General features: G+C 33.4%; 2 pseudogenes; one reads left to right on the top strand and one right to left on the bottom strand.

Annotated features, from left to right (window-relative positions):
* Positions 1-20,483, top strand: part of LOC149213618 (large ribosomal subunit protein uL5z-like) — a 29,579-nt pseudogene extending 9,096 nt beyond the window's left edge.
* LOC149213619 (putative glucan endo-1,3-beta-glucosidase A6) lies at positions 3,910-18,627 on the bottom strand (annotated as a pseudogene).
* Positions 20,484-26,148: the final 5,665 nt, after the last annotated feature.

Raw genomic sequence — 26,148 nt, forward strand, 5'->3', positions numbered from 1 at the left:
TCAAAAAACATGCCCAAAACTTGTTGTACGGACTGTATGGATTTCAGCAGCATGGCTGCCTTAAAACTCGTGCCCAAATCTACCTTGAAATTCGTGCCCTTGCTGCTGTCCATATTCCTTGATTTTTGTGATGTCCCTCTTCCTTGATATTTGTGCCTTTCTCCTGTTGTATGGTTTTGCCTTAGGATGCATGCCAATAAATGTTGCTACTCAGATTTGTTGAAATGTCTTCTTGCTGCTCTCCTTCACTTCCTCGCCGCTCAAAATTTTTCTCCTTGCTCTCTCTTCTCTTCTCTCAAATGCTCATGAAAGAATGAAAATATTTTCCTCTTCTCTTTTCCTTTTATTCTCTAAATGAACTTTTGGGTTACCCTAAGATCTAATGGATGAGATTCATTTAAATCTAAGGGTGAGAATAAATGTGCATTTAATTCTCACTTTCTATTTTTTAACTTATCCACTTAAATAAAGACCCACTTAGCCTTTTATTTCCATAGTCACTTTTTCACTTTCTAATTCTTCATTGACTTTAATAAAGTCTCCTTTAAATTAGAATGTAACTTTATCACTTATAAAGTCACTTCTAAATTATAATGTAACTCTACCACTTATAAAGGCACTTTTAAATTAAATTGACTTTACCACTTATAAAGTCACTTTAGGAGAAAAGTAAAAAATAAATTTGGACACTTTTCCCTAGACCAAAGATCAAAGCCTTAGGGAACCACTTGTCCTTTGGTACCCAAATTTTAACAAAAATTGTGTAATCCTCCCCATATGATGCTCAATTTGTTGCTTCAACATGCCTTGTAAGTAGATTTTCTTAAGACTGGCATTTTCTTGCCATGAGTGTCCTTTATGTTGCATAGGTATAGCATTTTTTGAGCACCTCTCCAACAATCAGTATAACCATGGCATCTAAGAGAGATGCTTCAAAGGAAACCACTAAGAGAAGTACGGGGAAGTAGTTGAGAAAACATCAATTGATTTTCCAGTGTGTGCAAATACTCATTTGTTTATAGAAAAGGGATCATCATTAACATGGTAGGAAATGAAAGATGCTTTTGCAAAGGACTTTGATGCAAACTTAAGGACCAACAGGTTTACCTCATCATCAAGCAATCAAGGCTATATAAGTTTTCGTGTAGGTATACCACCTTCCCATGTGCCGATTTCATCAATTGGAGTGTGTCACACATTGATGTGAAGACCATGACATCGAGCAGTGCCAGCAGGTAGAAGCTTTCCACCTTCTGGGCAGAATACTTTCAATAAATGTATCACTTTACCAAGCCAATAGAGTGCACAGACTCACTCTTTTATGCAACCCATATCTATGTGAACAAAAGAGACATTGTCAGTAGGGTGAAAGAGCCATCGAAGTTTCGACAAACACCCACCCATGTGTGCAAGACAAAGTCCTTCAGGAATGCTTACCAGCACTAGGTTATCTTTTCTTGCAGAATCCATGGTCAAGAGAGCATGGAAACCTTTCTTGATGGGTGGATAGTCTTATTAGACCAATTGGTGAATGATGGGAGGTCGTTAAATTGGTCATATCTATTGGCTAGACAATTGAAGGCCCATGTAGCACATGCTCAGAATCTACCCAAGGGTGAGAGAGAATGGTTCCATAAGTCTAAATACTTATTGGATGAAATCTATGTGCAACAGCAGTTCCCTGGCATGAATTGACATGGACACCATGAGAAACTTCCATGCACATCTATTACAATTTTCTTTCAAAATGAAATTATCGAGGAGTAATGGCACAACTAACTGACCACTTCATCATCCCACTATACAAGATTATCTTTCAATAAGATCCACCTTGCATGTCATGAGAAACAATGCAGGCATTAGCATACATCGTAGATTGGTATGCCTCACTATGTGGAACCTTCATTAAAGTGTTTGGCAGAGAAGTCTATGCATGTCTTACCAAGGTATGCCACTGAAAAACTTATCATGCAAGAAGTATCATACCATCTCACCACAGGGTTGTCAGCAATGCTGCACAGGAAGAAGAAAGAACCATGGCCCGCTCTTCCTTTTTAGATTGGATTATACAAGATAAATAACTTGAAAGTTTTGGATGTCAAGGCTAAGGAGATAGTGAGATTTGAATTCAGTACTCGAGACTTTAATCTGTATGATCCCAACAATATTTGCAAGGAATACTATATGAAAGTTTACTTTTTGTGGATCGGTAGGTAATTTCATTGGCCAGACGAGGACCCTTAGAGATATTGATACAATGCCTCCATAATCAATGAATTGGTTAGCTTAGCACGGAATTCATAGGCTGCTCCACATATGGTAGAAATTCTGGAAGTAGCAGCAGCAGAAGGCAGTAACCCCTTGCAGGAGAAGGGAAAGAGGAATATTTCTGAAAGTCTAGAGGGAGAAAAAAGGTACAAAATTAAAGAAGATATTATTATTTTGAAAGCAGCTTTGGAAGAAGAAGAAAAGAGGAAGCAAAGGTTGTAGAGAGCAAAGCAGAGAAAGAGACAAAAGCATAGTTTTAGAAATTAGAACTAAAGCTACAAGAGACGGAGTAGAAGCTGAAGGAAGAATAGGAGTTGAGGAGGAAAGAATGAGAAGAGAAGCAAAATTAGGAAGAATAAAAAAGGAAAGGAGCTATGATAGAGGAAACAACGTCAATACAGGTTGAAGAGTAAGAACAGGAACAACCAGTACCTGAGGAGGAAAGTAAAAAAATGCAGGATTGGGAGATTTCACAGAAGATTGAGTAATTGATAAAAGTAACATATATGGAGATGGAAAAGGAACCACATAATGAAGATGTTGATTTGATTTCGAGAGCACCATAGGTCATCTCTCTGTCTCCACCACCTCCAGCAGCAGAGCCAGCCTCGAGCGAGCAAGGGGATGTTTTTATTCTTAATGATGATCCAGGAATGGATCTGTACAATCTATCATTCAATGAGTTCCAAAGGAGAATTATACAAGAACATAGAAATCACTTTCTGGATGATCACACATCACCTACATTCATTAGAGAAAGGGTGATAGTGTGGGACACCACAAAGCATCCAAATTCCATTATCGAAGCTAACTTGGCCTATACATGAGCAAAAATATTAAATGTCTAGTATTTGACGGCCGAGAATGAGCAAATGGCACAAAACTTCCAGGTTGCAAAGAAAGAGGTAGAAAAACTCCACGCAGCAGTGCAAAATGCGCTTTCTACACAAGTTTACTCAGAGGAGATGAGAGCAGCAATACTTGTTGAAGTATCAACACTTGGAGAAACCATGCAGAACCTTTATAATGGGCTTGTCACAGTACATAAAGAAGTTGTCCATTTTCATGCCTTATAGCAGCATAGCAAAGAATTTGTTAACACTCTCAAGAACATACAAGTTGTCATTGCCTATGTGCAAGAGTGGACAATGTAATACAAAGGGGAAACACTTGACTTAGTGAAGAAAATGAAGCCATAGGCAGAGCCATAGAAAGTGAAGGTTTGGATGTTGATCTATAAAATCTAGCATATTGCCTCCTTCATTGGCAAGGGAAATTTTACGAGCTAATATTTGCAAGTGAGCTAATTTTGTATGTTTTTTCCAAAAAAATATTTGCTAATTTCAATTTTTCCTAAAAATGGTTCGCCCAAATTTTATATCATAAAATTATTTTACCATAAAAATCACCAAAGTTTTACAAAGACTATATAAAATCATTAGAAATTTTAAGATTTTCACAAACATATCACTAAACATTTCATAGTTTTCATGTTAGGGACTAGTAAGATTTGCCAAGTTTTCTAAACTTTAAGATAAATCTCCATCCTTAAAATTTTCCCTGTTCATTGGTACCATTCAGGCCTCGTATGTACAGTTCCTTAGTGCTTTAGATGTCTTGGTGAGAAGACACCAAATCCCATCACTCAGTTCCCTCACCAAAGCCAAATCCAAGAACCAAGTCCGACAGGAGGACGAAGAGTACTCGGAGCAGCTGAGACAGAATGCCAGTAGGGAAGACTTAGAGTTGAACAGACATAACATGTATAAGTTCATCAATGGACCTGTCAATGTTAGAATAATGTTTATCATGCTTCAGAACAAACCTGACATAGGTTCCAAGACAGTGTACCCAGATGCGATGGAGGCCAAAGTCCACTTCCAACTAGACATCGTTACGTAGTGTGGGGACATCTTCACACAGTATCAAGCTTGGCACCAATATGTGACCAAGAAGCAGCAAGTGGATGTTGTTCAACTAGACTTCTCCCAAAATCTAGCACCATAGTGTTGTGTCTTGTTAGGTTGTCAAGTTGTCTCTACCCTATTTTTTCTTATATGGGTATAAGTGTAAAATGTAATATTATTTGTAATTAGGTTATAAGTGAAATTCTAGGTGTCAATATTGGAACATGAAGAGTCATCATGTAATGTAATGTATTGTTTTGTAAAGAAGTTGAAGAATCATGAGGCTAGTCCAAAGGTCACAAAGGGGAGTTGAAGACTCACCCCCATTTTTTATAAATATAACCTCATAACTCATGTAAAGGGCTTTTGGGAGCCAAGATTTTGGCCAGGATTATGCTTAGAGAGCTTGGGAGTATTGTGAAGACTCTTGGCTTCTCCATAGCATAAAGTGAGTATACTTATTTGGAGGAGTAGGTGTTCTTGACTGTAATGTTCCACTATTGGGGCTATTGGTCATCAGTGGTGTCACTAGTACAAAATGGCTAATTAGTTACTACAAAAATGACTTAAATTTGCATATAAACGACCGTTTTTCAGTCGGTGACCAATAGTAGCTAATTTAAAGTGTCTTATAACGCGACCAACTTTTAGTCATTTCTAGCTTAGTCATTAATTTGTTGTTTCAATTTTATCATTTAGTAGTATATTTAGTCATAAATTTGGTTATTAATTTAGTCATTGATTTAGTCGATAATTTCCACATTTAATGATCAAATATACAACAAAATATATTACTACATGATCTCCTGAGAAAATCAATTAATGACTGCAGCAATATGACCAAAATGTTAGTCTTGTTATAAGATACTATAAATTAGCTACTAATAGTCATATATATGCAAATTCTAGTAATCGTTTAAGTCAAATAATGACCAAAGACATATGAATAAATTTTAGTCGTGTTATAAGATACTATAAATTAGCTACTAATAGTCGTATAGATGCAAAATTTAGTCGTCATTTCTAATCACAAATTTATCATTTGCAGTAGTCATTTATCATTTTCTGGTAGTTTCATATTCATTATATAAACGACTGACATAATTGTTTATATTCATTTCATTTACTTTCATTAATAATCATTATAAATGACCAATTTATTCATGTATTCATTTTATTTGTGTTCATCATTAATCAATATAAGCTACTAATTTGGTAGTTTTAGAGTGATTTTATGTATTCACTATTAATCAACATAAATTAATTAGTTTGATTTTGCGACTAATTTAAAAAAAAAATGGCATAAAATGTGCATGTTCATCTAATATGAAAACACAAAGTTACATATGTTAATTACAATACTAAATAATATCAAGTGCAACTATAAATAATTTCAACCACAAATTATATTATATAAAATGTCAAGTATTACAATATGAGTTTCCAACTTGATATTAATTATTTGGACTACAATTTACACATGAAATATTGTTTCATCACTTCAAAACATTATCACTGTGTTGCCAAGGCATTGCAAGTGAATTCACCAACTCTGAAGATGTAACCATCAGTCTCTATGTGTGTGTCTTATGCGAGATATTGGCTTTAAGAGTATCACTAGATGGGTTTTCTTCTCTCTCCCTTTTTACATTTGTCGCTCCAGTGTTATTGTTCTCATCTTTCTTCAATTGTTTCTTTTTACCATCAATATTGATTAGTTCCTCTACTGAAAACAAAAGAAGATACAATGCAGAGTATAAGACATGAAATACAATGAATACTGGAATATAAACTAAAGTATACTATAAAATATTTATATATACCTCAACATCAATAATGTCAATGCCATTTTTCCCCATAAAAGTAAGAAACTCGAACAAGTTTTCTTCACTTTGGTGATAGTGGCCACTATGTGGCCAGATGACCTATAGAAACAAAACAAATAAAATGTCCGGGAAAAAAAAAGAAAGAAAGAAAGAACACCTTAATAACCTAGTATTTAACCTCCAGAGAAAGCTTAAGCACAATCATGCCAACTTACATGTTAAAAAACTCAAGATGTGGATAATTTGTGAAAACAAATAATCTGAGGTGTGATGTCTAATCCTTGTCATTTTATTCACAACAAAATTTCATTTTCTAACGCATGAACTTGGTCAAATATATAGACAACTTGTGCTCAAATAACAATATGACAGTAAACTTTTCTAATAGTCATGAAATTTTCTTAACACAAAACAACAAAAAGGATTTCAATTAATATCGTGTATTACTAATCTCATCTTCAAGCTTTGGATGTTGTTTAAATGGACATGATACCAATTATTTTCAATCTCATAGTTAAAAGAAAAAACAAAATCAAAGGAAACATTCAAATACAATGAAATAAAAAAGAGAGGATATCATGGAATGAACATTGCAATGTTTAAATGTCCATTGGTGTCTTGTCTAGCATTCCTAAAACATTTTATTTCCCAAAATAACCATGAGGTGAAAGAATCGCAACATTAAAAACCATAGTAATCCCTACTCAAAACATTTCCAAAGACGATTGCTCAAGTACCTCAGCTCCCCTTGTATTGGTTCCATGATTTCATATATTCCTTCGATGGTAGCACTGCAATAATTAGGACCCTGTAGTTCCCTATCACAGAGGAATCCATTGCTGAAGAAACAAGTTTTCTAACTAAGGGCGACAGGTAATTTTAAAAATAGAGGTTGCAGAATGTAGACTTGAATTTTTTCTTGAAGGAGGGTTGTCATAATCAATATGGGAACGTAGGGGTCCTCCAAAATATGTTGAAACCTGAATGGCCTATCGCCCTTAGAACTATACAACTCTTCTTCACCTGTGAAGGTGGGTATTCTAAAGCCTACTTGTATCATATGAGGTTTCTTTGTCATTTGGTAGGTTTTAGCAAGATGAATCTACCATATTTCCTTCACCAAAGTTTGCTAAAGATGTTCACCAAAGCAATAGCAAGACCTAAGTGACAACCCTGTGTTATTTTTCATCACGGCCTAATTAAAATATTATACACTCATGATTTAAATAAGCAGGTGGATAATTTGTGGTAATTGAGATAGAGAAATCCTAATTTTAGAAGACTACCTGCACCAAGAAGATCAAGGAAAGGCCAAACCATAGTTTCTTCCCAAACCCTAGCTTAGGAAACCAACGGTGAATCTAGTCACATCCCTGTTGATAAACATGATCAAACCCCTGTGAAAAATCCAGAGGTTAAGGTTTATGAAAGGAGGACTAGAAGCCAACAGAAACTGATGGTAGAAGAAGAGGAAGCAAAACAGAGAAAAACACAAAGCAAAAAAGGAATAGAGGAGATAGAAACAAATGATGAAGAAGCTGAGATAAAACCTAGGGTTTATGGAAAAATACCTCACACTTGCCCTACTAACGTGATGAGACTAAATTTCAAGGCTAAAATGAAGCCTAGGTTGAAAGAAACAATGATTATTGATGCAGAGGAGGAGACTATGCAAACTTCAAAAAGTAGAAAAAGATAAAGGAAAACAAAGCATGTTGACAAAAATAAGGGAAAAAACCTAGAGGCTACCGAAATCACACATAAACCTACTAAAATGGTGACAATCAGTCTGAACAAGCTAGATGTACTTGCTTTGGCAATAGAAGTCATTAATCAATGATGATTTTACTTCATGGGGAAAATAAATACACACCCTAATGGTGTCTCAACATTTTGACCTATTCAGTTTAATATTTTTTTACAGTAATTTTTTTTAAATATGTCGTGGTAATATATCATAGGTTTTTTTAGCTAAGGGAGTACGAGTCAAAATGAGGAAATAAAGCCTTGAAAGGGGCAAGCAGTTACAAAGGTAGTTACATAGTTTTGGTATAATTTACAAGTTCATGCACCAGTTTCCTACAAGGAGGGAAGACGAGTTTCAGTTAAAAATATCAAGCTTACTAACAAGTCAACATCCCCAGATCCTAAAATGCAATAGTGGCATCATCCTTGTTCCATAATACTAGCAGGAGATATGCACAATAGTTCTACAAATTTGTTTTGACCAATGATATGTGTCAGATAGAGATCTGAGTAGCTAAGATGATAGGATTATGAATATTTTTGCTAATTAATCTTTCAGATTATGTACATATCTTGTAATTATTTCTACCAAAATTTTAGGAGCTTATCTCTATTATATTTTCATATATATTACATGAGAAATACGGAAAAAAAAGGTTGGTTTTTGAAAGAACAATAGTCATTGTCTGTGTGTTGAAATATTTATTCATTTACACTTTGTCAAGATCGGTAGAATTTGACTAGTGATATAAATATTGATGTGATAGTAAGTCTTAGTATGTATTCTCTATATGTTATAATATTTCCTTCTTTGCAATCTCATTTAAATGTATGGTCTTCTAAGTATTTGAATAAGATTAATTGATTCAGAATTAATCTATGGTTTGATGCTATGAGTTAAGATATTCACGTATTCCCATCTCTATCCTCTAAATCTACTCTAGGATTCATTTTATATTCCCTATTGAAATGGATCACTCTTCTATATTCTCCCTCTAACTATAATGATGAAAAATCTCTAGGATGTGATATCTACCTTGATTTTATCAATCCCAATCAAACAACAATTTATCTTAGTAAATTGACATAAACCCTAGATTCTTGACTCCATTTCCCAATGGACTATCTTCCTCGGGCCTAACCAAACCCTACATCTACACAGCACAGCGGAAGATCTAGCGACTGTGTAAAAGTACAATAAGTTGTTGATTCAATAATTAGAGATTAGAGAGAGCCCTCTGAAGATTGAAGGGGCTAGCCTTCAATCTATAAGTTGGATTGCAAAGGTTACCTTAGAGACTCCTCTCCTACAGCCAAGAGGACATTTATAAGTGATAACACAACCCATCTTAAAATTACTGATATTCAAGCTTCAACACAAACAAAATACTGGCCATTACATTTTGGACAAGTTTACAGTTCAAATTTATGTTTGTAACAACACCAACAACCAATATAAAGTGGTAAAAACAACCTAAAAATGATGGAGAGTTAATCATGGGGAGGAGAGAATTGTTTTTCTCAATAATTAACACAAGAGAGCACACTCCTAAAATATGTGATACCCATATTGCGTACCATTGAACACACACCAAGGCAACTAACCACAAAGCTAAAGAGATCCATTAGTCAGAAAAGCATCATGTGTCAGCAGATAATAGACCCATATTCGTAAAATAACTCTGATATGTGTCAAATCAAAAAAAGTCCAGCCCAAAAAATGAAATCAATTCAAACTGAAAAACAAGTATATCAAACCTATGTAGCGAGGCATATTTATGTAGAGAACATGCAGATGAAGATTTAAAAGTGAAGCCTATTCTTTCTATAAAGAAACACATGCCAAAATTATGAAGGGAATGAAGTAAAAGGTAAAAACATCAAGCTTTAGAAGTGAGGCAGATTCATCTTAAACAAAACTACCAAGGCTAAAAAGCAAAGGAGATTCATGCCAAAGCCACATCAAATATAAGATGTTCAGTAGATTCATCCCAAAAAATTATAAAAAAAGAAAACATTAGACCTAAAAATAAGATTAGTTTGTCTATAAAAAACATAATTATCCTACTATACAAAGTCGATGCAAGCAAAATGAAAATATACCTCAAACCTAGCTCAAACAAGAATTCATATTCAAGGTGAAAGAAAATGTACCTAACCTAAATAGTATAGTAGTTTCAAGATAAAGGAAATCATACCTAACCCAAAAATATTCTAATGGCGGAAGTGTCCTCAGACACATAATTTTATTAATCAGAAAAAAAAAATTACATAATATGATTTTGCAAGAGTTTACACCCAAACAACTCAAACACTCTTGCAATGAGCTATTTATAAGCTCCATGTCCTAACTACCTCTAATTATGGATCACTTATTAAATAACAAGTGTCCATTTACAATAAATGCTACAAAAACCAACTAGCTAACAAATCTCCTAAAATAGAGCCTAAGATACGACACATTTGGAGAGTCATATCTAGTTACAACAATATGCTAATTCTAAAAGTCTCCATTAAATAATTAAACATTCTAGAATAATAATTATTAATTTAATATCTTAAATTAATAATTATTTTATTCTAATTTTATAACCTATGATAAAATTGTATTTTTGGATCATCTAACATTCCCCTCTATGATCCAAAGATACATTACAACAGATACCAAGTTCATCCCTGAACTTAGTAAATTTTATTCTGCCAAGCGGTTTCGTGAAAATGTCGGAGATCTGATCTTTGGAAGGACAATAAACTGGCTTGAGGACATCTTTGGCAATGAGAGATCTGATATGATGATACTTGGTGTCCACATGCTTTGTCTTTGAATGAAAAACTGGGTTCTTGGCAAGTTTGATGGCTGACTGGTTGTCAATGAATAATGATGTAGCTTCTGCCTGAGAAATGCCCAAGTCCTGCAAAATTTTGCGCAACCAAACAATTTCACATGCTGCTTCCCATGCTGAAATGTATTCTGCTTCTGCTGAAGAAGTGGCCACTGTAGCTTGTTTCTTACAACTCCAAGATACTACTGCTGACCCCATGTTCATTAAATAACCTGATGTTGATGCTCGATCATCAATACTCCCAGCAAAGTCGGCATCAGAATATCCACCAAGTACAAAATTTTTAGTCTTTGTGTAAAGAAGACCAAATTTTTTTGTTCCTTGGATATATCGAAGAACTCTTTTGGCTACATTCTATTGGCTGTCTCGTGGTTCCTGCATAAAACGTGAAAGAATACTGACTGCATAAGATAGATCAAGACGAGTATTTGTCAAATAAATCAAGCTGCCAATCAACTGTCTGTAAGTTGTACTGTCCACCTTTTCCCCCCCTTCAAATTTTGAAAGTTTCAAGTTTTTCTCCATGGGGGTGAGAACGGGCTTGCAATCCTGCATGCCAAATCGCTGAAGAACCTCTGCTGCATACTTACTTTGAGAAATGAAAATATGATGTGGACGTTGGAAGACTTCAACTCCAAGATAGTAGTGAAGTAATCCCAAATCTGTCATCTTAAAACCTGCATGTAACTCCTTTTTCACCTGTGCAATATGATCATCATGGTTGCCAGTAATGATCAAATCATCTACATACATAACAAGAATTACCAGATATTTTCCCTGTTGTCGCACATACAAAGTATCATCAGATTCACTTCGTTGAAAACCAACTTTCTTAAGGTAGTCATCCATCTTTGCATACCAAGCTCGGGGAGCTTGTTTTAATCCATATAAAGCCTTAATCAATTTGCAGACTTTATGTTCTTGTCCTTCAATTTCAAAACCTAGCGGTTGGGTCATATATACTTCCTCCTGTAAGTCTCTGTTGAGAAAAGCACTTTTCACATCCATTTGATGAACTTTCCATCCTTTCTGAGCAGCCAATGAAAGTGTTAATCGGATGGTGTTCCATTTAGCTGTAGGAGCAAAATTTTCCTCATAATCAATGCCTTCCTGCTGCGCAAAACCTTTTGCGACAAGTCGTGCTTTATACTTTTCAAGTTCTCCCCTTTGATTATACTTAATTCTGTAAACCCATTTGCATCCTATGGGTTTAACATTTGCTGGACAACCAACAAGTTTCCAAGTTTTGTTATCAATTACTGCTCGATATTCTTCAACCATAGCCTGTTGCCATTCTTTATGTTTTACTGCTTCTTTGTATGTGGAAGGTTCAGTAAAATCATTTGCTATCAAGGCAAAATTTCCTTCACTTCTATGTGCCCTTCTGGTGCCTGTTTTATTCTGCTCATCAGGCTTTACATCTTTCAAAAGTTGAACTGCCCATTTTGGTAGTTGGTGCTCACTTGTTTGTGCTTCTGTAAAGTCTCCATCATTGTAAAGAGGATTAATATAAACTGATGTTCGTCGTTCAGGTGAAGAATGTGGAGAATCACTATCAGAAGAACTGCTGCTGCTTGGAGATGCGGATGAACTGCTAGAAGACCCAGATGATGTTGTTGATGTAGATGGACTGGATGACTCATCTTCAGAGGAAGGAAAATCAAGTTCATACCAATTTGGTGAAGTTGGTTGAATTTGCATTTTTCCGTTTCTTTTACTTCCTTTAGTTTCTAACTTGTGAAGAAGATTTTCAATTTCTTCAGCACTCTTACTTTTTGTTTCATCAAAAATGACATCCCTGCTCACAATGAATTTTCCCTTGGTCAAAAGACGATACCCTTTCTTCTCATCAGAATAGCCAATCATTGTGCATTTTAAACTTCTTGAGTCAAGCTTAGTTCGTTTTTCTTTCAGAACTAAGGCATAACACACTGACCCAAAAACTCTAAGATGTTTAACTCGAGGTTTGAAACCAAACCAAGCTTCATAAGGTGTGATTCCGTCTAAAGAAGCAGTTGGAGATCTGTTTCTTAAGTAGACAGTTGTATGTATTGCTTCCGCCCAATATGTTGGACTTAACCTTTTGAAAGTTAACATGGATCTCGCCATGCCTAACAATGTGTGATTCATTCTTTCGACTACTCCATTTTGCTGTGGAGTGTAAACATTAGTAAGATGTCGTCTTATACCATTTTCACTGCAATAAGTTTTGAATTCATTTGAAGTGAATTCTCCCCCATTATCTGTCCTGAGAGTACCTATCTTTTCTTTGACTTCATTTTCAACAAGTTGGAAAAAAATTTTAAACTTATCAAATGCTTCTGACTTGTTCTTCAAAAAGTAAACCCAAGTCATTCTGCTGAAATCATCGATGAATAGTAGGAAATATTTGCATCCACCAAAGGAAGTTTGTAGTGGTCCACAAACATCACTGTGAACTAGTTGTAGCCGCCTGTTTGCACGCCATGAACTTGTTGGAAAACTTTCTCAATTTTGTTTGCCATAAATGCAAGCTTCACATTTTGCATTTTCCCTTTTGAAAGTGGGAAGTCCTTTAACCATTCCTTGTTTCTGTAATTGAGAAATACTCTCAAAATTCAAATGTCCATATCTTACATGCCATAGTCTTATAGGTGAAATACCTGTAGTCACTGCCCCTGCAAAATCAGAATGCCTTGGAATAACTGTCCCTTTCATCCGTAACAGTTTTCCATCTTCATAACCTGTCATGACTGTTTTCAAGTTCTATTTCACTGAATTAATCTTCACTAAACCATCTTCCATAATCACCTGATGTCCTGCTTGTCGAATCGTGACTAAAGAGAGCAATTTTTTCTTAAAACTGGGTACATACCATACATTGGAAATCATTTTTTCTCCAATTCCAGGGAGAAAAACTTTTACTACTCCTTTTCCATAAGGAGTATATTTTGTATCATCAGCAAGAAAAATGGAATTAAGTTGGCAATCTTGAAAATTCTAGAAAAAATCACGTCGAAAAGTCATGTGCTGAGTTGCCCCGGAATCCAAGATCCAGGCATCTTCATAGTCACTTCTAAGATGGAATGAAAGTTGTGATGCTGGTGAGGAAGTAAAAACATATTCTGAGTTATCATCATCTTGATCATTTGCAAATTGCGTTGAATGCTGCTGAAACTTGGGAATTTTATTAAGTGAAGTTCGACAATCTTCAGCATAATGGCCAACTTTGTTACATATTCGACACACAATTTGACTTAAGTCTCTTCCTCTTCCTGAAGATTGTCCTCTGCCTCTGCTTTGACTTCTATTTTGAGATTTTCCTCTACCTTGATTATTATATCCTTGTCCTTGAAAATTGCCTCTTCCTTGGTTGTTTCCTCTACCTTGAAAAATATTTCTTCCTCCTCTGTTAAAATTGTTTCCTCTGCTTCGGCTTCGACCTCGATTATGTGTTGCTTGATTCTGATTCCATCTGCCTCTGCCTCGAGAACTGTCTCCTGATGATTTACTACTGCTGGCCTCTATAAGAAAAAAATCTTCACCATCTTTCTTCTTCTTCCCAAAAGTTTTATCATGTTGACTCAACATTTCACAAAGCTCATCAAACTTTAGTTTCTCTAATTTCCCAGTTACTTGTAGAGTCTCTAAAGAATGTGTGTAGGAAGAAGGAAGTCCAGCAATTACAATTGTGACCATAAAGCTATCATCAATTGCGGGAAAACCAGCATTAATAATTTCCTGCCTAATATTCTTAAGTCCTGAGATATATTCAAGAATATCACCGCCTTCTAATAATTTTTGTTGCAACAATTTTAACTGTAGATCAACCTTATTTGATTCAGGCTGAGTATCAAAGAGGTCTTTAAAAGTTTTCAAAGCAGACCATGCATCTGTAGCATTTTTTATATGGACATACATTTCATCATTCACAGAAGATTTAATAAGAGCTAAGGCTTTAGCATTCTTGACTTCCCATTTTGCTAGTGCAGCTGCATCTGTGGGTTTATTCGGCTTAACATCTCCATCACATATTCCCTGCCATAATTCATTGTAAATGAGTGTGCTTTCGATTAGACAATGCCATGTTTTATAATATTTGGTGCCTTCAAGTTTGTCGGAATCAGAAAACAAATTAATCAACTTAGACATTGTAGCGTTAAGACTTCACACCACGAATCAAGCTCCAAAAAACTCAAGATGCGCAACACAATAGCAACACACGACGCAAAAAACACGATCTATCGGGGCTTGGCCTTGACCCTTGAATAGTCGTCAAAACAGGAGAAAATTGACTGAGCTTTGCACTTGGCTCTAGTCAATATCTCAAATTTTTACAAGGCAACTTTCAAAATTTGACTTTTACAATGGTGCTTTTGCACAATCTGGTAAAAAAAAGTTACCCCCCCTCAAAGTAAAATTACTTTGAGTTACACTTATCTCCTTCAAAAAATTACAAAAAAAAAGCTCCTTATTGCTCCAAAAAATTACAATCACCTTATTGCTCCACAAATATTACAATTAAAATCCAAAAATTTACAAATCCCCTTATTACTCCTCAAACAATAAATTAAAAAACTCCATATCTCTCCAAAATACAATATTAAAAAACCTTATCGCTCTGCTTCTTCACTTTACAATTTAACTTTAAACTTTCTTTTGTTTAACACCATACCACTCATGACAAAATCGGCTATTTTATGTTGATACATCAAATAAACTATCATTGAGAAGCGCAAATAAAGCTTGAACAGGGGAAGGTAAAAAAAAATCAAGACAACAACTTAGAGATCCGTTGCTTCAGCCAAACACCGCATATTGCATGAAGATAAAAATTCAGCACGCCTAAAAGGCCACAACACCGAAGAACGCCGATCAGCTTCCGATCTATGAACATCGATCACACTTCTGGTTTTTTTATTCTTTTTGTTAAAATGTAATGGACCACATCTCCAGTGATTTCATGTACAAACCGCAGGAATTTGTTGCTTTTGCTTTTATGTACCGAATAATTTGAAACGTTCTGGAAAATTTTGCAAATAATGCTGAAGTTTACCTTGTCAAAGCAGATAAAACATCTAAAGATTTCACTTCCAGTTTCAAAAGATTCTGTTCGTCGCGGGTTCCAGGGACATTCTGCCAAAATTCCTTTGTCAATCTGACGATTTTGACCATAGAATATAAAAAACCGCTTCGCCTGTCAATTTGTGAGCTTGACTGTGCATGAAAACGTTTTCTCCTTTTTATGTTGGATGCCAACAACACAATTTTTCTGCCCGATCATAGTGCCGAGACGAGTTCGCCAACAACCATCGCTGAATTGGGAAGTGTTCTAGAAAAAGCTGCAAAGTTTTAGAATTCGCAAAGGGACACAACAGTTATTGAATCAGCGTTGCCAGCAGATTTTTATGACCCAAGAATACTTGGAGCTGATGATGCCAATGTACTATGGTTCCAACTGCTAGATGAAAACTCTGATTTTGAGATTGCCTGAGATCATTACACAGGCGATCCACACAATCTATCCAGTGACGCCAACGGAGGTTTCAACTTTGCTCGATCCAGCAATAAAAATATTAAGATTTATGATGGAAAAAACACAAAAAATACCCCACAATTCACAATTCCTCGCGTGGCAGATTGTGTTCAAACAGCAAACTTAAGAAACCAGTGAGGAATAAATACTTGTGTAGCAGAAATTTTTACATTGATTTTCAGATTTAAAAAAATCTAAAATCATTAAAATAATTTTTTTTTTTCATTTGAACATAAAACTGGACAAATTCATACCAATCATTTGCTGATCAATTCAAGGGAGTCTTCCACAAACTTGTAGAGCTGGAATCTCCTCTTCATATCCACTGCAGCATTACTGGAGCTCTGATACCACAATAATGGCAGAAGTGTCCTCAGACACATAATTTTATTAATCAGAAAAAACAATTACATAATATGATTTTGCAAGAGTTTACACCCGAACAACTCAAACACTCTTGCAATGAGCTATTTATAAGCTCCATGTCCTAACTACCTCTAATTATGGATCACTTATTAAATAACAAGTGTCCATTTACAATAAATGCTATAAAAACCAACTAGCTAACAAATCTCCTAAAATAAAGCCTAAGATATGACACATTTGGAGAGTCATATCTAGTTACAGCAATATGCTAATTCTAAAAGTCTCCATTAAATACTTAAACATTCTAGAATAATAATTATTAATTTAATATCTTAAATTAATAATTATTTTATTCTAATTTTATAACCTATGATAAAATTGTATTTTTGGATCATCTAACATATTCAAGCTAAAAACAAAGACAACAAAAACAATTAAGAGAATTAATTAAGATTCAGAGCTAAGGACGGGAAATTTCATACTAAAATAACTTAAAAATTAAACAAGCAAAAGAAAACTAGACATTGATATAATTGCAAGTAAAATAAATTTTCTTATAGGGTCTTGTGTGACTAATGTTGCAGCTCCATTAAATTAACAAGTGCCCCCTAAATTCTTGAATTGCTTCCAATAATTGTTGAAGCATAGGATGCATGATCAATAACCGTGTTAGGTTGATAACAAGGCTTCCCTGGCTGGATGGTAGTGCAGGTGTTGTTTCTCTTACTGCAGGCATAATTAATAGTAGACGGAGAGGCAAAAACATTTGCATTAGCATCTACAATGCACCATAGTTGGCCAATGTAGGGTGGAGGTGGAGGACGAAGAGGCTTATATTCTGAATCTTGGAGCTCCCTGGTGAGATCAATCTCATAAAAACCCTTGCTCCATTTAGATACGATAAGCCACAATGTCTCTTAGTTCGTGGTCCAAGATTTTGATCCTCATTAAACAATGAAAAAATGTAAGTGGGGATGAATTGATTGGGCTTACAAGGTATTCCTAGGGGAGGATCTGCAAGCATTCTCCTTATAAGCCTTCAGTTATAATTGGTTTCATTAAATATGTTGGCACCCCAATGAGTAAGGTCATTGATATTGGTCCATCTAGTTTCAGCTATGATTAACCTAATTTCCTCATAACCCAGTTTTCTCATCATAGCTACAATTGCATCAAGTTTCTAGTCCAACAAATTGGTATACATAAGGCCATTAGGGTCACTGTAGTTTTTGTCATGATCCCAAAAATTGGCATATTCCAAATAAATATTCATAAGATCATAACACCAATAAAAGTAAGGATACACATTGATAAACAAGTAGGATCTCATTCTAGTCATAACCTCAAGCATTGGTTTCACGGAAATTTCTACAACATCATCCCAAAAAGAATCAGATGATGGAGGAAACGAAGTTTTGATCACATCTATATCCAAAGGGGTTCCTACCTTGATATGATGTAGCTTATATCTAAGTAGATCTTTCTTGATTCTCATTATAGCGGGAACTAGCTAGTACAAGGTCTGGTTGTTGTAGTCTGATAAAATTTCATTCCCTGCTAGGATTATATTGATCCTGGCTACAGGATAGAAGTAAACAAAATTATTCTTCATCCATTTGTGTACAAATGAATGGGTAGCCGACAAATTAGCAATGTCTTCACTCTTAGTCATGACAAAGACCTTAATACCAGTCTGAGAGAGTGCCTTTAGGATATTTGGTTTAATATCATCGGTCAAATTATTGCAATCACTTTATATCCCAGTTCTTTTAGCACAGTCTCACTGATATCCTGTATAAGTGCATATTACAAAATATATTTGTGGACTAATATATGTGTAAGTATATACTATAAAATAGAAAGTGTATATATGTGCACAACAATATGCAATGCAGCTTGAATACTTTACAAAGACATATGGACAAGTATCGCATTTGTCAGGTTGCGGAAGGTAATAAACTATAAAGGTAATAAAAACTATATAGAAGTTGGCCAAATTATTTGAAGAAAAGGCTATCAATGTTTGGTGCATCTACATGTTTATTACAATATTTATAATAAAGAATTTTTAGAACATGCTCTTAATCACATCGGATATAGTATAATTACCCTTCTAATTTAAGCCCAACATAAAGTCCGAAATTATATGCTTTCATGGTTAATATGTGATATTTACTTTTATTGAGTTTTTATTGCTTCTTGTCTCTTGTTGGTTCTTAGGTCAATTGGACATTTCCATGACTTGTGATAAGGAAGTTCACTTCGTCCACATCCTTGGTCATTTTTGTACCTACTATTTTGGTTACGCAATTCTCTTTTTTCCTTGAATTTGACATTGTAGACATGGCACTTCCACGGTTGGAGCAGTATTTGTTCAACATTTTTGTTGATTTGCTCCTCTCACTTCTTGAGTTTTCTTTCTGCAGTTATGTTTCCAGCTTCAACATCATTTTCAATCCCTCAATTTTTTTAGATCTCTACACCTTATCTTCTTCTTTTGAATAGGGAATCTTCAACCATTTATGACTTTGGTAACGATTTGTTGCAAGATTTTAGAGTGACTAGGTGCCCTACAACCTTGTTGGGTGAAGATCTTTGTTCCTCTTTTCAATATTGTATCAGTAAGAGAAAATGTTTATAAAAATAGGTTGACCACACAGACTAGCAAATATCCATTTGAACCTCTGATCTATTAAGTGGTGAGGCGTGCACTTCTTTCAATGTTAAATATATCTGAGATTATGATGGATCAATGTTAGTACTCAAAATTGTCAAATTATTTCTCACTATTTTGAGATTATTTAAATATAACTTTCACATAATGTTAAAGGTCCATGCTTTAACATTATAAAAAATTGAGATACCTCCCTTCAATAAATATGAACTTTAATTCATCCCACATCAATTCCATCCCCTTAAAAAGAATACATTTCATCCCTTTAAATAGAGTACTTTAATTGGATTTTTTCCTACAATTCTCCCCATAATTGATCCCCAAAAAATCAATCATTACATAGAATTATGTTTTTATCTACGTGTGAACAATAGACTCGTGGAAGGGGAATTATTTTTTTCATTTCCTTTGAATAAAATCATGTTCACATTGATTTATACATGTTTTTAAACTTAAAAGTTTATGAGATTTATTGTTTGATGATTCTCGGCAGGTGTTGGAACAACTTAGTGGGAAAACTCTAGTGGAAACACTACAGTTATTTCCATGGGTAGGTTTCATATCTCACAAAGATATTCCTTGGTTGGACAAGAGGATTCAGATGAATTTGGAAAATTGAAAAGTTTAGTCGACTCCTTTTTTAAACTTTTCATATGGAGGAACGTTTTTGAAACATTATTTGTTTTTTCTCTTGTTTTTATCATTTTTCCACAACAAGGTGTGTTGTGACGTCCATTAGAATCAGGTGAAATGAAAATATCACATGCTATGTTACTATTTGGGGAGATAAGGGTCTTCAATTTTTGGATAGTGGGCTGAAAGTGAAGGAATATGAGTTACTCAAAAGTAACTTGAGTGAACAGGTTGTTTTGGTTTTGGAATTTAGGGGCACATTGATTTGCCAATCAAATGAGTTCAACGTATTTTTGAATGGTGATACTAACATAATCTGGGAAATTTAACTCTATTGTGATATTGACATGATCTCAAGTTATTTTGTTGTTATGAAACAATACTAGTTCACGGTTGTTATTCTTGATTGTATTTTTTTAGTTTAATTTTAATTCCATTTGTGATAATTAGATTATTTTAAGTTATTTTCTAGGGTTTAGTTGTAATTAATTGTCTATTTTTCCCATTTAGCATGTCTGATCCTTCAACTGGTATTTATGATATGGACTTTTACATAGTCCTAGAACATCCTCGATATAGAGACAACATGAGAAAGAGAGCTCAATAGGTGTTGGTATTCACCATAGGGTTAGCAAGGAAGATGTCGTGAAGTCGTTTCAAGTTAAATATGAAGGAGTCATTCTTAACAAGTCACAAAATGTTTAAACAAACAACCTCGATAGGTTCCTATTAAGAGTATTCTTGGTGAGCATCCACATCTGTGGATGCAAGGAATTTGCCTTGTCTTGGTTTAATAGATGGATGGAACACTCCATCATGTAGCCTTAGAGTAGTCTTAGCTTGGTGTGCTTGTTTTGTTTATAACTAAAGGAATGAACTTTCTATATAGATTATCTGTTTTGAAGAGCTGATTTTTTGCAATTGAGAATTTTTTGGTAGGCTTTGTGTTGAGACTATCGTGTTCCTTAAAGATCAAGCCATGCACTTCTTAATTGAATGCATGCATTGGATTTTGAATAGAGAGATTATTACCTTTGTTAATAGATGATATAACATCCCTTCTATTTATCAAAATTCTAGCTGAGAGAAAGGCAGATAAAGCTCTCCAAAATTTTGTCAATTGAATTTAACTTAGGTGATTAGCTAACATCATTGTGATCCCAAGTTCAACTCTACTAAATTCACACGTTTAACCTCTAAAATATAGTAAGTTTGTGGTGTCATTAAGTGAATATGCTATGTATACTATCTATACTAACCTAAGGCTACAAAAAACTAATTTCTTTATCCAAAAAATTCTCCAAATCTAAAAATTCTTTTAAATCAAATAATTCATATTTATAATTTAAATATTCAATTAAATAACATAACATGTCGCATCTTCTTTCATCAATGCTACTCTTACCTATGCTACCACCTTACGGAGTTTCCTTTACAACATGTAGAGTGATTACTAATTATTATTTTTTAAGTAACTAATATACTAGAAATTGTAATTAATATACAAACAAATTTATTTATTTTGGTATATAAAGTTATAAAAAAAAAATCATATTTTTTTGGAAACAAAGTCTTTAAACAATTTAATTTAATTTTTAAATAAAAGATATTTAATTACACATCATAATGAATATTTTTTCTCTCTCACACATATATATTTCCAAATAAACTAATTTTTTTAGTTTTTTTTAAATTATATTACGGAGTAAAAGTGAAAACATGGATTAACATTTGGAAATTAATAAACATCTTAAAAAAAAAAGTGAATGACTTGTATAATTAAACTTTGGTTGTTTATTTATTATATTGGCATTGATTGATATGATAGAGAGGGATTTGGTTATAAGTTTAATAAAGCAGATAACTTGTTGTTTTTCTTCATGCAACTGGTGTTGTTTCAATTGGATCTTATAATTGCAATTGCAAGGTCTTAACCTGGATCCGTTGATAAGTATTTTGTTTATGGATTCTCTTATGGTTTAGGATTACCAATGGATTCAGAATCAAAGTCATAAGTACTCATAAGTACTTTTGGGATGGTTACAAGGTAAAGTGTGAGATTTAATCTCCATCCACCCATCTTCTAATCCATTCTTGGAAAATTTGTAGATATACATATATGGGAAACAATATTTTTTAATATGCTAGTACAAAGAACTTGGACTATTTCTAGATATGTGCATGTCATTTTTGTGAAAGGGCCATACTAATATAGGGAAACTATATATGAAACCAATCGCACAATCTCTAAATCCAAAAAAAAATAATCTATCGACTAAGTCAATGGCATAATCAAAATAATAAACACCAGGTAAGCATGGAAAATTTTAGGGGCTAATATTCATAGGTGGGCTAATTTTTCATGATTTTTCTAAAAAAAAGATAAGCTAATTTCCATTCTTTTATAGAAATGATTCGCTAAAATTTTATAATATAAAATTATTTTACCTTAAAAATTACCAACATTACATAGAGAATATATATAAAATCATTAGAAATTTGAATAATTTTACAAATACATCAATAAATATTTTTATAGTTTTCATATTAAGGACTAGTGAGATTCACCAATATTTTTAAACTTCAAGATAATTTTCCATGTTTAAAATTTTCCATGTAAGTAAGATGAAGCTCCAAGCTTAGTAGGTGTGAATTTTGGATAACTTTAAAAGGTAATGACAAAGCAAAACTTTATCTATTATGATAAAAATGGTCTTGATTCATAAGATTGTCGCTCTCCAAAACATATCTGATTCAAGGCTATTACCATGGTACTATTAAAACATAAGAATGAATAAATGATTGTGAGGAGAAGCGATCACTTAAAATAAAAATATTTTTTATTCAATCACCATATAAATCTCAATTGTTAGTGAATTCCTATGAAAATATTTTTCGTGCAGTGGCCATTTATATTTTCAAATTTTAGCCTGATTCAAACTTGGCACTAAACAAACTTGGAATGGAACGTACCGCTAAAGTGTAAACAATTTTCTTGATAATTCTATGGTGTGTGACGTACAAATTAAAAAACACTTACCATTTTTGTTGGGATTTTGTAATAAAATAATTTATTAGTCTCTATCTATCTATGTTCTGTGTTTAATCTCTCTAAGTGTTCAAGTTGGTATGGTCACCTAAAGTTGTTTTCCTTGTGGAAATTAACCCAAGAAAACCTGAAATAGACTATTTTGCAGTTGTATTAGAATGTTGAAATCAAGGATGTAATTGTTTATATATTTATTGATAATTAAGGAAAATCCATATTCAATGTAAAAATGGCCATTTTTTTTTTGGTAAGAACAATATTACACATTACAAAACATCATAAATATACTCTAAATAAAGTATAACAATTTCATAGTGCTAACAATTTCATAGTGCAAATAAAGTATAGTAATTTTGTTTCCCTTTTTCCAATAGATAATAATTTTTAGGATTTATGGTGTTTATTTTTCATTCCGAGAGAATAATAATTTCATAGTGCAAATAAAGTATAAAAATTGTATTTTCTTTTTTCAAATAGATAAGAATTTACAGGGGTTATAGTTTTTAGTTTTCTTTCCCGTGGGTTCATAGAATGTGTTTGATTTTCGTTAATATTTGAGTTAATTAGGTGTTTTTTGTATAGTCAATATGAGAATTCTAGTCATAATTTAGCTTAGTATTCATGTTTCAAAAGACAAAATATATTTTCTCTTTTGGCTTGAATATATTTAAAATAATGGAGATAGAGTAAAATAATTTTATTTCCCTTTTTTAAAATGTAAGAATGTTTAGAATGTTTAGTTTTATTTTCCTTTTCATCTAGAGTTTTATGTATAAGTATGGACACTTTAAATTTTCTTATGTGTTAAGTATGAACATAATTTTTTAATGTTCCTAATTTTCATGTTGATTTTGAAACTTTGTTGATCCAACATCAATCTATTTTCTTTAGGGGGCATATTTTTGACACTTTAAATTTTCTTATGTCTTAAGTATGCACCTTTTTTCTTTAAATGTTTGTTATTGAACCATTTTTCATGTTGTCATCTTCTTCTTCTTCTTATACTTCTTCTTTCCCTCCTAAGATGCTTGTGTTTAAAATGTTTCAAGTTTTTGTGTTTTGTTTTTCTTTGCACTGTTTTTTGTAATAAAATTTTCAAATTTTTTGCAAAGTTTAAAAAAAATCAATATTTTGAAGTTACAATTTTTTATATATTTATGTATTGTTAATCAATAATTCAATACACATCAAAATAAATGTCACTAAAAAATAATAATGTTAAACACTCAACAAAAAATGCAATTTTTCCACATAGATATAATTAAAAAAATGCACATTTTGAAACCTTTTCACTAAAAATATATTTCGGGACCTTTTTACTAATATATTCCAGGTATTAATTCCTTACGAGTTTAGGAGTTTGTTGTCTCCAATAGATTTAATTCATGGGAGCTTCTGATATTGCAGCAAACCTTAGCTTTTTTGTACGACAAAAGCTTCACTCGCAGCGGTTGGTAAATGAAAACCCTTGAGGTAATTTAAAGTCAATCCAATGCAAATCCATCATCACATAAATGGGAGAGATATCAACATCATGCCTCTTGCACCCAATTCATGAAATTCCTCACAAAAAACTGCACATATTACAACTCAAAGCATCATTAAATTTCCATAGATTTCTTGAAGCATCCCTACCCTCTTCTTCCCCAGCATCACTTTTTTTCATTATTAACTCACATGTCGTCGGCTATGGAGGCCATGTAGTCACAAAGGCTCTTAGGTGTTGGTGCACCCAACACCTATAACCACCTTCCAACAACCTTCCAACACAATATTCTTCATTGTATGTGATAATCCAACGATGAAAAATCTTATAATGATCTAATACATTATCAGATGGAGAAGAATGGAGTGGGGGGGAATTTTATCCAAGAGGGGAACATCTTACGGCGTAATTAAAAATATTTATTCAAACACAAGAATATTATCAGAATTCTCGTGAATTCAATATACATATGTATGTCATCAACAATATTATGTTTCTTATAATGTTATTATCGAGTAGCATTAACAATGACATAAATGGAAGAAAGCACAATGAATCTTGGTTTGAATGCACTCGTATAACATACTTGTTACATTTTTGTATTTTTCCATTGTTGTTTAAATTTATTTGGATATGTTCATGTCATATATTATTATGGTATTAAGGGTTGGTCTTTAATCTTGTACAATTAATTGTTGTAAATAAGTTCTTTAAAAATAAAATCAATCTAATGACACATATATATTACTTAAAAAATTCACTTATGAAATTTTAAACCAGTAAAATTAGAAGTATTTTTCAATATATTCAATTTTTATAGTTTTACAATACAATATGTATATTTTAGGTCATCCATAAACCCCCAACTCATTAGCCATAAATTAAAATACAAGTGTAGCTCCTTAACCGAAATTACAAACTCATGTGTTGAAACACCATGTGTCATAAAACCTCTAAGCATGAAAATTATGTGTCAAAAACTACCAAAATGGATGCCCCCTTTTCCCACCACAGCCCCCCACCATGTAAGGATAGTCATGCAAAAAATATAACAGTGGTAACAAAAAATCATAGTTATTTTATTTTCGTGCTTCATCTTGAATTTCACAAATAAAAGATAACCATGCAAAGAATATAACAATGGTAATCAAAATCACAACTATTTTCCTTTCATAATTAATCTAGAATTCCACTCATAAAACACATTCAATATCTACCTATGTATTCCAGGAAATGAAAATTCCTATAAATATTTTTTATTTTTTAATTGTTTATTAAGTATCTAGACACAATATCCTAAGCCCGACTAATTTACCAACTTGCATAGCCCCAATCTTCCCCATTACAACTAATTTGCCAACGTTATTATTTGTTCACTATGGTTGGTATTTAGAGGTTTCTTAGGCTTGGGTTGGGTTCCATATGTAATAAGATGAACCATTATTCACATTCTAACACCCTCATCTACCCTCCCATAGACCATTCTTGAGCACCAGAAGGTGTTACTTTTATTTAACCCAACCTCCAAAGTCTCATAATGGAAATGGGGTCACCAAATTCCTCTTTTATCATCTTCATTAAAACTTGGAATAAATACCACCATCTTGTTCTCCTTATCAAGATTTTTCTGGTGATATAAATTTTATCTAAATCTAAATCCCAGATCAAAAGTTAAGACCAATTAAAATTTGACTAGTAAAACCCTTGCCACATCAACAATGTACTTCCACGTGACACCCATATGGTGACCCTGCACCCACATGGCACATGTGATGCAGGAGCATCCGAGCACCTTAATGAAAAAAAGACTAGAGAAAGAAGACACATGGACAAAC

Source organism: Pinus tabuliformis, chromosome 1_1 (genome assembly GCF_031772625.1).
Source record: "Pinus tabuliformis cultivar Carrire ecotype Pingquan chromosome 1_1, CPIR1, whole genome shotgun sequence".
NCBI classification, from domain to species: domain Eukaryota; kingdom Viridiplantae; phylum Streptophyta; class Pinopsida; order Pinales; family Pinaceae; genus Pinus; species Pinus tabuliformis.